The sequence below is a fragment of the Vicia villosa genome, linkage group LG3 (assembly GCF_029867415.1).
Source record: "Vicia villosa cultivar HV-30 ecotype Madison, WI linkage group LG3, Vvil1.0, whole genome shotgun sequence".
NCBI classification, from domain to species: domain Eukaryota; kingdom Viridiplantae; phylum Streptophyta; class Magnoliopsida; order Fabales; family Fabaceae; genus Vicia; species Vicia villosa.
Window position 1 is genome coordinate 15,771,655 of NC_081182.1, and position 16,742 is coordinate 15,788,396.

Sequence of the window (16,742 nt, forward strand, 5' to 3'; positions counted from 1 at the left end):
ATGATAGAACATGTTATGTAAGAGCAATTCAACATCTACGATAACATGTCACATGGGATGTTACGACATCATGCTGAGCTGAAGTCAATAATTAAATCTGTGTGACTTAATTACAACATAAGATTGCAGAATATTCAGGGATATTGTGCAAATCAAATAAGGGCGTAATATATTATATGACAGGTCTGAAGAATCAATATGAAGATTTGAAGAATTATTCAGAAGAATCAAATCAGAATATTGAAGATTATATAGTTTCTAATTATAGAGATATTCTTGGAACAGAAGTTAATGTTAGAACAAGAATTGTTCTGATCAATAATCTTAGTTTTGATGATAACAATGTATATGAATTTTTCTCAAGATAATGTGGTACTCTAATCCTATGCAATTTCCTTTTACAGGAAATATATAAAAAGTATGCACAAATCAGCGCTAAGAAGCTTTGACTCAGAAGGTTCAGTATGCAACTTCAGCACAAGGTCTGGCAAGACATCAGAAGATGGTCAAGCAGAATCAGAACATGGTCTATTAGAAGCATCAGAAGAACTTGAGTTCAGAAGCAGAAGCACTGAAGTCATGGAATCACGCTCAGAAGCATATCAAGATCAGAAGATGCTCTGCACCAACCTGTTTGTACTCTGATGATATTCAACGTAGTATTTACAAAGAACAAATCAATATCAAGTACTAGATGGCAAGCTACGCTGACTGACAAAAGGAACGTTAGAAGCTATTAACTGCAACGTCAGTAGTCACAGCAAACGCAAGGCTCGAGGTAGTTAACAAAAGAGTGAAACATTAAATGCAATGCTGTACGGAATACGCAAAGCATTAAATGCTCCCAACGGTCATCTTCTCAAAACGCCTATAAATATGAAGTTCTGATAAGAAGCAAGGTTACGAATTTTGGACGCACTTTGAACGAATTCTGAACTATCTCTGATATTATCTAGCTGTTCACTTCAAAAGCTATCAAACTTCATCTTCAACCTCACTACATTACTGTTGTAATACTTTAGTGAGTCTAAGCTTAAATCTGTAAGAGAAATATCACAGTTTGTGATTATCGCTTTTAAGAAGCAATTGTAATACTCTTAGAATTTGTTTACATTAAATTGTAAAGGACTAGAGTGATCGGGTTGTGATCAGTATACTCTAGAGAAGTCTTAGAAGGTCTCTAAGCAGTTGTTCCTAGAGTGATCAAGTTGTGATCAGAAGACTCTAGAAGACTTAGAAGTTGTCTAAGTGGAAAACCATTGTAATCTCGTGTGATTAGTGGATTAAATCCTCAGTTGAGGTAAATCACCTTGTATAGGGTGGACTGGAGTAGTTTAGTTAACAACGAACCAGGATAAAAATACTTGTGCAAATTATTTTTTATCTTACGAGTTTTTGAAACTACACTTATTCAACCCCCCCCCCCCTTTCTAAGTGTTTTTCTATCCTTCAATTGGCATCAGAGCGCCGGTTCTAAGGTGCAAGCACTTAACCGTGTTTAGAAAAGATTCAGGAAGAGAAAAACGCTTCAGTAAAAGATGGCTGGTGAAATTCCAACAAATACATCTGCATCTACATCTGGCTCTGCTGAGCAATACAATGGTAACAATGGTTATACTAGACCACCAGTATTTGATGGTGAAAACCTTGAATACTGGAAAGATAAACTGGAAAGTTACTTTCTTGGTCTAGATGGTGAATTATGGGATCTTCTGATGGATGGTTACAAACATCCAGTGAAAGCCAGTGGCGTAAGGCTTACAAGGTAAGAAATGGATGATGATCAGAAGAAGCTTTTCAAGAATCATCATAAATGTAGGACTGTTTTGCTGAATGTTATCTCTCATGCTGAGTATGAGAAGATATCTAACAAGGAAACTGCCCATGATATATATGAGTCATTGAAAATGACCCATGAGGGAAATGCTCAAGTCAAGGAGACTAAAGCTCTTGCTCTAATCCAGAAATATGAAGCCTTCAAGATGGAGGATGATGAAGATATTGAGAAAATGTTCTCAAGATTTCAAACTCTAACTGCTGGATTGAGAGTTCTGGATAAAGGCTACACCAAGGCTGATCATGTAAAGAAGATCATCAAAAGCTTACCCAGAAGATGGGGTCCAATGGTGACTGCATTCAAGATTGCCAAGAATCTGAATGAAGTTTCGTTGGAAGAGCTTATCAGTGCCTTGAGAAGCCATGAAATAGAGCTGGATGCAAACGAGCCTCAGAAGAAAGGTAAGTCTATTGCATTAAAATCTAATGTTAAAAAATGCACTAACGCTTTTCAGGCTAGAGAAGAAGATCCTGAAGAATCAGAATCTGAAGAAGAAGATGAACTGTCCATGATCTCCAGAAGGGTAAACCAACTCTGGAAGAGCAAGCAAAGGAAGTTCAGAGGCTTCAGAAGTTCAAAGAGATTTGAACGAGGAGAATCTTCTGGTGACAGAAGATCTGACAAGAAGAAGGCTGTCTGCTATGAGTGCAATGAGCCTGGACATTACAAGAACGAGTGTCCAAAACTTCAGAAGGAGAATCCCAAGAAGAAGTTTCATAAGAAGAAAGGTCTTATGGCAACATGGGATGACTCAGAATCAGAATCAGACTCTGAAGGAGAGCAGGCCAACTTCGCGCTGATGGCTACAGAAGATGATGGATCAGAATCTACATCAGAATCAGATTCTGAAGAGGTATTTTCTGAACTATCTAGAGAAGAGTTAGTTTCCAGTCTAACAGAACTTCTGGAACTCAAGTCTCAGATTAGTATCAAATACAAGAAGCTGAAAAAGCTATTTGAATTTGAAACTAAGAAGCTTGAAGTGGAGAATTCTGAACTGAAGGAAAAAGTTTTAAACTTATCCAAAAATACTGGATCTCCTTCTGTCTCTGAAAAATCTACTCCAAGTCTGAACAATATTCTGAAAGAATATGACTTAAGTTTCAGAAAGTTTTTATCTAGAAGTATTGGCAGAAGTCAACTTGCTTCTATGATATATGCTGTGTCAGGAAACAAAAGAGCTGGCATTGGTTATGAGGGTGAAATCCCATACAAGCTTGAATTTGTGGATGATATGAAAATATCATACAAGCCTCTGTATAACCAATTTAAATTTGGCCACTCCCATGATATTAGGCACACATCACATGCTCAAAGCTTTCACATAACACACACCAAGAAGCATGTGACAAAACCTAAGAAATATCATGGAACTCAGAACATGAACTATCATTCTGTTCCTCCTATTTCATATAATGCCAAACCCAAGTTCAATCAGAACTTGAGGAAAACTAACAAGAAAGGATCCAAGAAGATGTGGGTACCTAAGGAAAAGATTATTCCTATTGCAGATATCCTTGGCTGCAAAGAAGGAAAAGCACAACATGTCATGGTACCTGGACTCTGGATGCTCGCGACACATGACAGGAAGAAGGTATATGTTCCAAGACCTGGTGCTTAAATCTGCTGGAGAAGTGAAGTTTGGAGGAGATTAGAAGGGCAAAATTATTGGCTCAGGAACTATAAAGTCTGGTAACTCTCCTTCTATTTCTAATGTTCTTCTAGTAGATGGATTAGCTCATAACTTATTGTCCATAAGTCAATTAAGTGACAATGGTTATGACATAATCTTTAATCAAAAGTCTTGCAAGGCTGTAAGTCAGAAGGATGGCTCAATCCTATTTACAGGCAAGAGAAAGAACAACATTTATAAGACAGATCTTCAGGATCTTAAGAATCAGAAGGTGACTTGTCTTATGTCTGTTTCTGAAGAGCAATGGGTCTGGCACAGAAGATTAGGACATGCTAGTTTGAGAAAGATTTCTCAGATTAATAAACTAAATCTTGTCAGAGGACTCCCTAATCTGAAATACAAATCAGATGCTCTTTGTGAAGCATGTCAGAAGGGCAAGTTCTCCAAACCTGCATTCAAGTCTAAGAATGTTGTCTTTTCCTCAAGGCCGTTAGAACTTTTGCACATTGATCTGTTTGGCCCAGTCAAAACAGCATCTGTCAAAGGGAAGAAATATGGATTAGTCATCGTTGATGATTATAGCCGCTGGACATGGGTAAAGTTCTTGAAACACAAGGATGATTCTCATTCAGTGTTCTTTGAATTCTGCACTCAGACCCAAACTGAGAAGGAGTGTAAAATCATAAAGGTCGGAAGTGATCATGGTGGTGAATTTGAGAACAAATTCTTTGAGGAGTTCTTCAAAGAAAATGGTATTGCCCATGATTTCTCTTGTCCTAGAACTCCACAACAAAATGGAGTTGTAGAACGAAAGAATAGGACTCTACAAGAAATGGCCAGAACCATGATCAACGAAACCAATATGGCTAAGCACTTCTGGGCAGAAGCAATAAACACTGCATGTTATATTCAGAATAGAATCTCTATAAGACCTATTCTAAATAAGACTCCTTATGAATTGTGGAAGAACAGAAAGCCCAACATTTCATATTTTCATCCTTTTGGATGTGTTTGTTTTATTCTGAACACTAAAGATCATCTTGGTAAGTTTGATTCTAAGGCACAAAAGTGTTTCCTTCTTGGATATTCTGAACGCTCTAAAGGCTACAGAGTATACAATACTGAAACATTGGTTGTAGAAGAATCAATCAATATCAAGTTTGATGATAAGCTTGGTCTTGAAAAGCCAAAGCAGTTTGAAAATTTTGCAGATATTGATATTGATATCTCAGAAGTTGAAGAACCAAGAAGAAAAGTTTCAGAAGCTGAAAACCAAAGCAGCAAAGAATCAGAAGATCAAATTGCTGCATCCTTGGAAAATCTGAGAATTTCTGAAGAACCAACTATCAGAAGGTCATCTAGACTCACATCTTCTCACTCAGAAGATGTCATTAATGGAAAGAAAGATGATCCTATCAGAACAAGAGCATTCCTCAAGAACAATGCTGAATGTCAATTAGGTCTGGTTTCTCTGATCGAGCCAACTTCTGTTGACCAAGCTCTAGAAGATACGGACTGGATAATTGCCATGCAAGAAGAGTTAAATCAGTTTACAAGGAATGATGTTTGGGATCTTGTTCCAAGACCTAAAGGATTCAATATTATAGGAACAAAATGGGTTTTCAGAAACAAGCTGAGTGAGAAAGGTGAAGTGGTAAGAAACAAAGCCAGACTGGTGGCTCAGGGTTATAGTCAGCAAGAAGGGATTGACTATACAGAAACCTTTGCACCAGTGGCCAGGTTAGAATCTATTTGTCTATTAATTTTTTTTGCCACTCATCACAACATCACTCTTTATCAGATGGATGTTAAGAGTGCCTTCTTAAATGGTTACATAGATGAAGAAGTTTATGTCCATCAACCTCCTGGTTTTGAAGACTCCATGTCTCCAAATCATGTTTTTAAATTAAAGAAATCATTATACGGATTGAAACAAGCTCCTAGAGCTTGGTATGAACGTTTGAGTTCTTTCCTTCTGGAAAATGGTTTCACTAGAGGGAAAGTGGACACTGCTCTCTTCTGTAAAACATTTAAAAAGGATATTTTAATTTGTCAAATATATGTTGATGATATTATCTTTGGAACATCTAATGCTACACTTGGAAAGGAGTTTGCTGAGTCTATGCAGGCTGAGTTTGAGATGAGCATGATGGGTGAACTCAAGTATTTCCTTGGGATTCAAATCAATCAAACATCAGAAGGAACGTATGTTCATCAAACCAAGTATGTGAAAGAACTTCTGAAGAAGTTTAATCTTTCTGACTGCAAAGAAGCCAAAACTCATATGCATCCAACATGCATACTAGGTAAGGATGAGGTAAGTAAGAAGGTAGATCAGAAGTTGTACAGAGGTATGATTGGATCTCTTCTATATTTAACTGCTTCTAGACCTGACATTCTGTTCAGTGTTTGTTTGTGTGCTAGATTCCAATCAGATCCTAGAGAACCTCACTTAACTGCTGTTAAGAGAATTCTAAGGTATTTGAAAGGTACTACTAATGTTGGTTTAGTCTACAGAATATCTGAAGAATACAACTTAGTAGGATTCTGTGATGCTGACTATGCTGGAGATAGAATTGAAAGGAAGAGTACTTCTGGAAGTTGTCAATTTCTTGGAAGTCACCTAATCTCCTGGTACAGCAAGAAGCAAGCAACCAGTGCTCTTTCAACAACAGAAGCAGAATATGTTGCTGCTGCTGGTTGTAGCACACAAATGCTCTGGATGAAAAGTCAGTTAGAAGATTATCAAATATTTGAGAATAACATTCCTATCTTCTGTGATAATACTTCTGCTATATGTTTATCTAAGAATCCTATCTTACATTCAAAAGCTAAACACATTGAGATTAAACATCATTTCATAAGGGACTATGTTCAGAAGGGTGTTTTTTCTTTAAACTTTGTGGATACAGACCATCAGTGGGATGATATCTTTACAAAACCCCTGGCTGAAGATAGGTTTAAGTTCATTCTGAAGAATATCAGTATGGATTTATGCCCAGAATGAGAAGATGAGAAAATCTTATGTATGGCTATCTTCTGAAATGAGATTGGATTAATGTTTTATAAGAAGTTCTGATCTTAAATCAATTAGAAGTAGTGACTCGTTTATTACTAACGTTTCATTGTCTAAGTTGATTCAGAATATCTTTTAAAGTAAATACAGCTGTATCTAGCTTTCCAGATGGTAACACGTGTCTACCCTATTTGGACAAGCATGCGTGCAGTTGAGGAGGCGCCTTTCCTAGGTAATTGTTCTATCACTTCATTTGTCATCATTTCTCTCTCCTCGTGTCACGTAACATTAAATGCTATTCATCATTTCAGTTTATTTTTTTATTCTTCAAACGCTTCTTTTCCCTCTTATATTTCTCTTTCTTGCATTCAGTTTCCTTTTTGCTATCTCTCTCTCTCTCTCTCTCTCTCTCTCTCTCTCTCTTTGCATTCATATCATAAACCCTAGCGGTTCTCACTATCTGCAAAGTCACCATGAATCCTTCGTCAAGCTCACCAAATCAAGAAACTGACCGCAAACAAAAGAGAATGGCATCTGATGAACCTGAAAACAAACCAAAAAGGGTAAGGATCACCTACGATCCTCTCAAGGTGAATCCTTTTGAAGGTATGATGTCTGGAAACTACTCTAGACGTGTGTATCAACCCCTTGAAGGTATCCCTGAATCACCTCCCTCTTCACAGACCTCCACCACCTCTTCTTTTTCTTTCACCTCTCTGGAACCACCATCTTCACCATCTGATATCCTTCTCCCTCTACCCATCTCACAGATATCTCCTCACCGCTCTCACACCCTTTTCCCACCAGAACACCTAACCCCTACAGTTTTGTGTTTCCTGACTCCAGATTCACAGTCAACCCTCCTACACCTACCACTCATGCTTATCTAGAGCATTTACACTCAGATGTAAATAGCTGGTTGGAGATTCTGGGTGCTGCTCACCTTAATCATCTGGATGAGTACGCTACCTGCAACCTCTGGGACACCTTTCTCCAGGATTTTCTGGTTAGGGCTACGGAATGTCCAGAGAAGGATCATGACTGAAGCACCTGGTGCTCGTGGTCTTCTCTTGGAAGTTGGTGAAAGCAGCTATCACCATCTCATCAGGAACAGAAGAGTTCTTGAAGAGAGGATACCTGCAGATGAGATGGAAGAAGGAAACCCCTGCAGAGACATTGTGGTATGGAGACCAAGGTTTCCAGTGCTGACTGGAGATTTTCAATGGCTGTTCAATTGGTTCAGAATGAACCCTTCTGAAAGCGCTCCTCACATGGTCTTTCCAGAAGTGGTTTATCCTGCAGAAGTTGCTGGTCCAATTCCTCCAACAAACCTTGCAGCTATTCTTCAGGCATTGGAAGTTGGAGCTTCTGTGTTGCCCGAGCCAGAATATGCTGAGGCTGAAGACCTTCCAGAAGATCACTGACCGGATTCATGACATACTGGCGCAGATTTTGTCTAGGCTAGGGTCTTAGTCTTTGGTCTTTGTAGTTTTCTTTGGTTGCTGCATCTGCTTATTCAGCATACTTCTTTTGTAACTCTGTTGGTTTAATCAATGAAAAGCTTTTTCTGCATAACTCTTGTACTTCTGCTTATTTTATCAATGACTATTTGGTTCTCTTTCCATTTGTCCTGTGGTTACACCTGAATCTTTTACATTCTTTTTGATGTTATGACAAAAAGGGGGAGAAATAGTGATAAATGATTTGATTTATATTAGCAGTTGCTGGGAAGAAAGCCCCCACATTACTAACAGAAGCTGCAAGCTTCATATGTTTCTAAGTTGTTTTGCAGGATTGAAAGCTCAACATTAGAAGCAAAATCATGAGGAATCGCAAATTTTGTAAAAGGAATATGCTCATGGAAACTGAAGCAAGCTGAGTGCTATGAAGCTTCAGAATCAGAAGCAGGAAGAAAGAAGTGTGATGATATTCTGATAGAATATGCATTAACTTATTTTCTGTCCTTAACATGTTCTGATAATCCTATATCTTATCATATATAATCTGATGCATTATGTATGTTCTGATATATATGTGATAAGTTATGATTTATTCATGCTACAACTTTTGTTGTGGAGTTTGTTCTGTAACATTTCAGAATGTAGAAGATGCTCTGATGATGCTCAAGTACATTCAACAATGTTCTGATACAATCTAGCATGGAATAATTCAAGAAGAAATTCAAGCTCTGAAGCTGTCCGCTGGAAGCAAGAATCAGAAGCTGTGAATGTTCCGAGGATCAAAGAAATTCAAGTTCTGAAGCTGTCCGATGGAAGCAGGAATCAGAAGCTGTAAATGTTCTGAGGATCTAAAGAAATTCAATGTTCTGAAGCTGTCCTATGGAAGCAGAAATCAGAAGCAGTGAATGTTCTGAAGTTCAAGCATATGTGAACGTCTCTACTGAAATACTCAGGGAAGTCTTTTATTTATAAAATTCTTCTAGTATTAATTTCAGGGGGAGATTACTCATCTCAGGGGGAGATTGTTAATCTCAGGGGGAGACACATTCACATTATGTTTATATGCTTATGCTATAACTGTGTAATTGTCTTTTGCCGTCTGTTATTCTGATTGCAAATTCATATCATTTATATATGTTTTTGTCATCATCAAAAAGGGGGAGATTGTTAGAACAAGAATTGTTCTGATCAATAATCTTAGTTTTGATGATAACAATGTATATGAATTTTGCTCAAGATAATGTGGTACTCTAATCCTATGCAATTTCCTTTTACAGGAAATATATAAAGAGTATGCACAAATCAGCGCTAAGAAGCTTTGACTCAGAAGGTTCAGTATGCAACTTCGGCACATGGTCTGGCAAGACATCAGAAGATGGTCAAGCAGAATCAGAACATGGTCTATTAGAAGCATCAGAAGAACTTGAGTTCAGAAGCAGAAGCACTGAAGTCATGGAATCAGGCTCAGAAGCATATCAAGATCAGAAGATCAGAAGATGCTCTGCACCAAGCTGTTTGTACTCTGATGATATTCAACGTAGTATTTACAAAGAACAAATCAGAATCAAGTACTAGATGGCAAGCTACGCTGACTGACAAAAGGAACGTTAGAAGCTATTAACTGTAACGTCAGTAGTCACAGCAAACGCAAGGCTCGAGGTAGTTGACAAAAGAGTGAAACATTAAATGCAATGCTGTACGGAATACGCAAAGCATTAAATGCTCCCAACGGTCATCTTCTCAAAACGCCTATAAATATGAAGTTCTGATGAGAAGCAAGGTTACGAATTTTGGACGCACTTTGAACGAATTTTGAACTATCTCTGATATTATCTTGTTGTTCACTTCAAAAGCTATCAAACTTCATCTTCAACCTCACTACATTACTGTTGTAATACTTTAGTGAGTCTAAGCTTAAATCTGTAAGAGAAATATCACAGTTTGTGATTATCGCTTTTAAGAAGCAATTGTAATACTCTTAGAATTTGTTTACATTAAATTGTAAAGGACTAGAGTGATCGGGTTGAGATCAGTATACTCTAGAGAAGTCTTAGAAGGTCTCTAAGCAGTTGTTCCTAGAGTGATCAAGTTGTGATCAGAAGACTCTAGAAGACTTAGAAGTTGTCTAAGTGGAAAACCATTGTAATCTCGTGTGATTAGTGGATTAAATCCTCAGTTGAGGTAAATCACCTTGTATAGGGTGGACTGGAGTAGTTTAGTTAACAACGAACCAGGATAAAAATACCTGTGCAAATTATTTTTTATCTTACGAGTTTTTGAAACTACACTTATTCAATCCCCCCCCCCCTTCTAAGTGTTTTTCTATCCTTCAGTTAATTCTATATTGGAACAACAAATTTGAAGACCTTGATTGTATCAGAAATTAGTTCTATATTGGAATAGCAAATTTTTTGTGATTGAAGACCCAAATCCATTTGGGAATAGGTTATAAATAGAGGACTTTGTAACCTAGAAAAATAGGACAACCACTAAGCATATAACGATGTAGTTATTAGGGTTTGTCAAGGTAAACCTCCCGGCCTGTGGGAAGGTTACCTATGTGATCCTCGAAGCTTGTAGGAAAGAGGAGTATTGTTCTTAGAGGATGCTTTGAAGAAACTCCAAGTTCGTGGTCATAGTCAAGGTTCTTGACTAGGGATTATCATGGAAGTATGTCTTCCAAAATTTTGATATTTGGAATTAGAAGGAGATGGATATTAGGCCGTTACTACAGCTCCTGAGACTGGAGAACTGTAAAACATCATTGCGATGATTGGAAGTAGGATGGGGATATCCCATATCTAAGGAGGACCTAGGTAGAAGGGTCAATGGGTAGGGATTGGGTGAGTGGTAAGCTTGGGACTAGTTTAGCTTCAAATTAATACTACTGATAGTGGACTTCATTCCTGACTTGGTATGCCCCTAGAGTAGGTGTGATTTCATCGAACTGTGTCAACAATTTCTAGTGTCTTTTATCTTTCCGTTTGGCATAATTCTGGGTATAATCTTTGCTGATGATTTTTGACATATCACATGTCTTGACATCTGGATCTGTTATGCCAGAATTTCACCAATCTTCATCAGCATATAAATTAGATTCTTGAACATGAGTTTTCTTAAAGGACTTCATCTCTGACATAACTTTCTTTTTTGTTACTGATACTCCAGTAGATGTTCCAAATTTGGACTCAATCTTTTTTGGATCAGTATCTTTTTCCTTCTTGGCTTTTAGTAGGAGATCCTTTTTATCCTCAGCAGTTTTGTTTGATTTTCTCGTGTTGAAATGCAGCTGGAGAGGAGGAATAACCAGTAAGGTATTTTAAATGCAAAGAGAGTTAACTTTTTGTAACGATTCCTTGCTTGTAACAACAACTCAGTCAATGAGAGAGTGCTTGAATGACGTTAAATCATTCTTAGAAACAGTGCACCACTCGTCATAAAAGAGAGATATTGTTTTGTTCTCCTTGATCTCTTTCCAAGCATTGATTGCGGAAAAATGTTCCAACATTTGAAATGACAATATTTTCTATGTTATTAGAACAGGCTTCTCTGAATTTGTACGCTTCATTAGATGAGAAAGAAATAAGGTCGTTGACACGCCTCCCAGACAATACCTGCTATGATTCTTCAGTAGTACAAAATTCCCAAGTTACCTTTCAAAACTCTCAAAATGGAAAGTCTCGAAAGACTTAAAAATATCTCCTAGTAGCTTTTCTTAAGTTCCAAGCTTAGCAGAAATAATATTGCCTTTAGCAAATCCCTTGATAATGATATGACCAATAAAACGATCTTTGACCTGCTATGCCACCTGGCATCCTTGAATGTTTGGACTTAAACCATTTGTGCACAGTACAATGCCATGTCAAACAGTCTATAGCCCCAAAAGCCACGATGGACTGAGCATGGTGAACCTGGTTGTTTGGAACAAAATGAATTTGGTTAAGCTTCTATGGAATTTAAGTGGAAAATTATATAGTTTATGACTTAAATGGGTGCATATCTACTACTTAAAGAAGCAAACCCTAATGGATGTGAAAGTGAAAGATAACTACTCATGGATTATGAAAAATATTCTCAAACAAAAGGATGGCATCAACCTGATACCATCTTAAAATAAAATGGCATAACAGCAAAATTTCAACATGAAGATGATGTATTATGCACTGCAATATATCACCCCAAAGGTGGATAGCGTGCCACGAGAGATTGGCAACAAAGGAGAGGCTTCATAAATAGGGGTTGATCAATAATACAAGGTGTTGTTTTTGCATAGAAGTGGAGAGTCAACAACACCTACTGTTTGAATGTTAGGCGATGAGCACTATTTGGGTAAAGGTTTTGAATTGGATAGTTCAGAACAACAAAGGCAAAGGCAATCGGGCTATGATTTTGAAACAGGAAGCTACAGAATGCGTCTATGAAATTTGGCAACACATAAATGACAAGAGTTTTGGAAATGATATACAAAATAAGAATATAGTAGATAGGATTATAGACATGATAGTGTATATAGTTTGGAACAATAGGAAGTTACGAGTTCATTTGGTTAAGTTAATGCTTAACTAGTCTTTTTTGTTTGTTTTGATCTTTTTGGACTGGATCCGAGCGATCGCCTTGTATAGCTTGTTATAAACCCATAAAAAATAGTGACATTTTTAGCAATTTAAGTTTACCCGACAACCGCATGTATAACTACCAATATCTTTAACCTACTACTTAAAGTTAGAAAAAACTAAAAAAAGAACTTAAGATCACAAAGCATAACCATCTGCCAACCTAACTACTTAAAGATTCTATAACACATAGACATCACAAGTAACAAATAAATGAGAATTTAATTCTATCGAACCCCCACAAAGGGGACAAGAGGCATCATTAGGGTTAACAATTAATTACCCCACTTAAGCAAATTCTCTCTAAATGAAAACTTATATTGTAAAAGCTATAAAAAATACTATCGCTTTAGAGAAAGTCCAAACATTTCAAATACTAGATAAAATCAAGTTCGCAAACTACAAATAATATTATTGAAAATACATTATGTTATATATTCCTTAATATTGTTGTAGCAATTCTAAAGAAAAACTAATATTAGGTTGATTTGATTTTTCCGACTCTCTTTAAACACTTAAAAGTTCAATACTACGTGATAACAACAAATTAACTAAATCCTACATACTTCAAATTTGTAATTAAACTAATATCTTTGTGCGCATAATCTCTTCTTTGTTTATTGGTAGAAAGATTTTAAAGTCTCGCATTAATTGGAAATATAGTGTTAAAATAGTTTATATAGAGTCACATTGCTCACTTTACAAATCCGTTTTGTAAAGTTGTGTTAGGACAAACTCTAATATTTATTAGTAGTTTTGATTGTATATACTTTCACATCACATTATTACACAACTAGGGGTGGCAAACGGGCATGCCCGCCCCGTTTAGGCCCACCCCGCAAAAGCCCGCAAAAAAACGGGGCGGGGCGGTGCGGGCTTTTTTAAGAGTGCGGGTCTAAAACCTTGCCCCGCCCTGCAAAAAAGTGAGAGCGGGGCGGAGAAAGCCCGCGGGCATTCGGTTTTTTAGGCCTAAAAATAGTAAAATTCTATGAAAAACAAATGCCCGCAAAAGCCCACAAAAAAACGGGGCGGGGCGGGGCGGGCACATTAAAGAGAACGGGCCTAAAACCTTGCCCCGCCCCGCGAAAAAGTGCGGGTAAAACGGGCTTTCCCCGCGGGCCGGGCCCGTTTTGCCACCCCTTTCACAACCATCAAGTCTATTTTAGTCTAATCATATACATGTAACATTGTACGGATAAGATCAAAGGTATTTTACTTTATTTGAGGCAATTCTTAATATTGGAAATTCCATCGAAATTGAACTTACAATAGTGTTTTCTCCAACTTATTTTAATAAGAACCTTAAAGACTATTTTGCTAATATACTTGTACAATCATATATAGAATGTACAGTTATCGAACATAGATTTCTCAAACTGCTCCACCGCAACAACACTCAGACGGCTTTGCACAAAAGCTGCCAGAAAAATCTCTATTCGAACAAATTATGGCACAGGTTACAACAGAACATCCTTGCAGCCCAACGCAAACTGTGACTACTCCTGCTGCAATTATGGAAACAATGCACACAGTTAGGAGAAGGATGAATTTAAACTTATTAGAAGTTCTTATAGTAATCAGAACAATACTTAAATATTAGCTTCACCTATCTTAGGTTGATTACCGCTTTCTACACTCTCAGCAGCATTATTGCCATTCAGAAATAATGCTACAACAAGGACAGCTAGAACAACTGAAGCACTGCTTTTAGCCATAAAGCTATTTTTTTTTTATTCTTAATGATAATCTTGTTTTGCATGGAATAAAATTGGCTTGATATGACTCCAATTTATAGCACTATATGTTTCCTTAAAAGAGAACTAGTAACAAACCCGTGCATACGCACGGGTTCTGTTCGGTTACGCGAATTTGGATACATCATTGATTTTAAAAAAAACGTTAAAAAAAAATTAGATTAATAATTGATTATTTCATATATAAAAATATTTAGATCAATAATATATTTTTTCCCGTATACCATTTTTGGATTAAAAATATTTAATCATAAATACCATTTCTCGTATATAAAAATATTTAAATCAATAATAGATTTTTTTTCCCGTACAGATTTCATTGTTGTTTAGGTATCATTCACAAAAATATTTGGATCAATAGTAAATTTCGTATATAAGATTATTTAGATCAATAATAAATTTTTTCCCGTATACCATTTTTAAAAAAAAAATATTTAGATCAATAATATAATTTTCGTATATTAAAATATTTAGATCAATAATATATTTTTTCCCGTATACCATTTTTTATCAAAAATATTTGATCATAAATACAATTTCTCGTATATAAAAATATTTAGGTCAATAATATATTTTTTCCCGTATACAGACTTCATTTTTGTTTAGGTATCATTCACAAAAATAAGGGTATTTTGGACTTTTCCACAACCATTAATTTTCTTATATTATAGATTGATAGATTTTTTTTTGGAAGAAGGAAGTGAGAAAGTGATGAAAGAGAAAAAAAATAGAGAATAGAGAGAGATTTGATAAGTTTGATAAAATATAAAAGTTGTATTATTTTAATAATAAAATTAAGAACTTTATGGTACAAAGACCAAAAAAACCACAATTTTAATGTGGTGGCAAAAAATCAAATAAGGGTATTTTGGACTTTTCCACAACCATTAATTTTCTTATATTATAGATTAGAGATTGATAGTTTTTTTTTTTTTTGGAAGAAAGATGTGAGAAATTGATGAAAGAGAAAAAAATAGAGAATAGAGAGAGATTTGATAAGTTTGATAAAATATAAGAGTTGAATTATTTTAATAATAAAATTAAGAACTTTATGGTACAAAGACCAAAAAACCACAATTTTAATGTGGTGGCAAAAAATCAAATAAGGGTATTTTAGACTTTTCCACAACCATTAACATTCTTATATTATAGATTGTAAAATTTTTTTGGAAGAAAGAAGTGAGAAAGTGATGAAAGAGAAAAAAATAGAGAATAGAGAGAGATTTGATAAGTTTGATAAAATATAAGAGTTGTATTATTTTAATAATAAAATTAAGAACTTTATGGTACAAATACCAAAAAACCACAATTTTAATGTGGTGGCAAAAAATCAAATAACGGTATTTTAGACTTTTCCACAACCAATAATTTTCTTATATTATAGATTAGAGATTGATAGTTTTTTTTTTGGAAGAAAGAAGTGAGAAATTGATGAAAGAGAAAAAAATAGAGAATAGAGAGAGATTTGATAAGTTTGATAAACTATAAGAGTTGTATTATTTTAATAATAAAATTAAGAACTTTATGGTACAAAGACCAAAAAACCACAATTTTAATGTGGTGGCAATAAATCAAATAAGGGTATTTTAGACTTTTCCACAACCATTAACATTCTTATATTATAGATTGTAAATTTTTTTTGGAAGAAAGAAGTGAGAAAGTGATGAAAGAGAAAAAAATAGAGAATAGAGAGAGATTTGATAAGTTTGATAAAATATAAGAGTTGTATTATTTTAATAATAAAATTAAGAACTTTATGGTACAAATACCAAAAAACCACAATTTTAATGTGGTGGCAAAAAATCAAATAACGGTATTTTAGACTTTTCCACAACCAATAATTTTCTTATATTATAGATTAGAGATTGATAGTTTTTTTTTTGGAAGAAAGAAGTGAGAAATTGATGAAAGAGAAAAAAATAGAGAATAGAGAGAGATTTGATAAGTTTGATAAACTATAAGAGTTGTATTATTTTAATAATAAAATTAAGAACTTTATGGTACAAAGACCAAAAAACCACAATTTTAATGTGGTGGCAATAAATCAAATAAGGGTATTTTAGACTTTTCCACAACCATTAACATTCTTATATTATAGATTGTAAATTTTTTTTGGAAGAAAGAAGTGAGAAAGTGATGAAAGAGAAAAAAATAGAGAATAGAGAGAGATTTGATAAGTTTGATAAAATATAAGAGTTGTATTATTTTAATAATAAAATTAAGAACTTTATGGTACAAATACCAAAAAACCACAATTTTAATGTGGTGGCAAAAAATTAAATAACGGTATTTTAGACTTTTCCACAACCAATAATTTTCTTATATTATAGATTAGAGATTGATAGTTTTTTTTTTTGGAAGAAAGAAGTGAGAAATTGATGAAAGAGAAAAAAATAGAGAATAGAGAGAGATTTGATAAGTTTGATAAA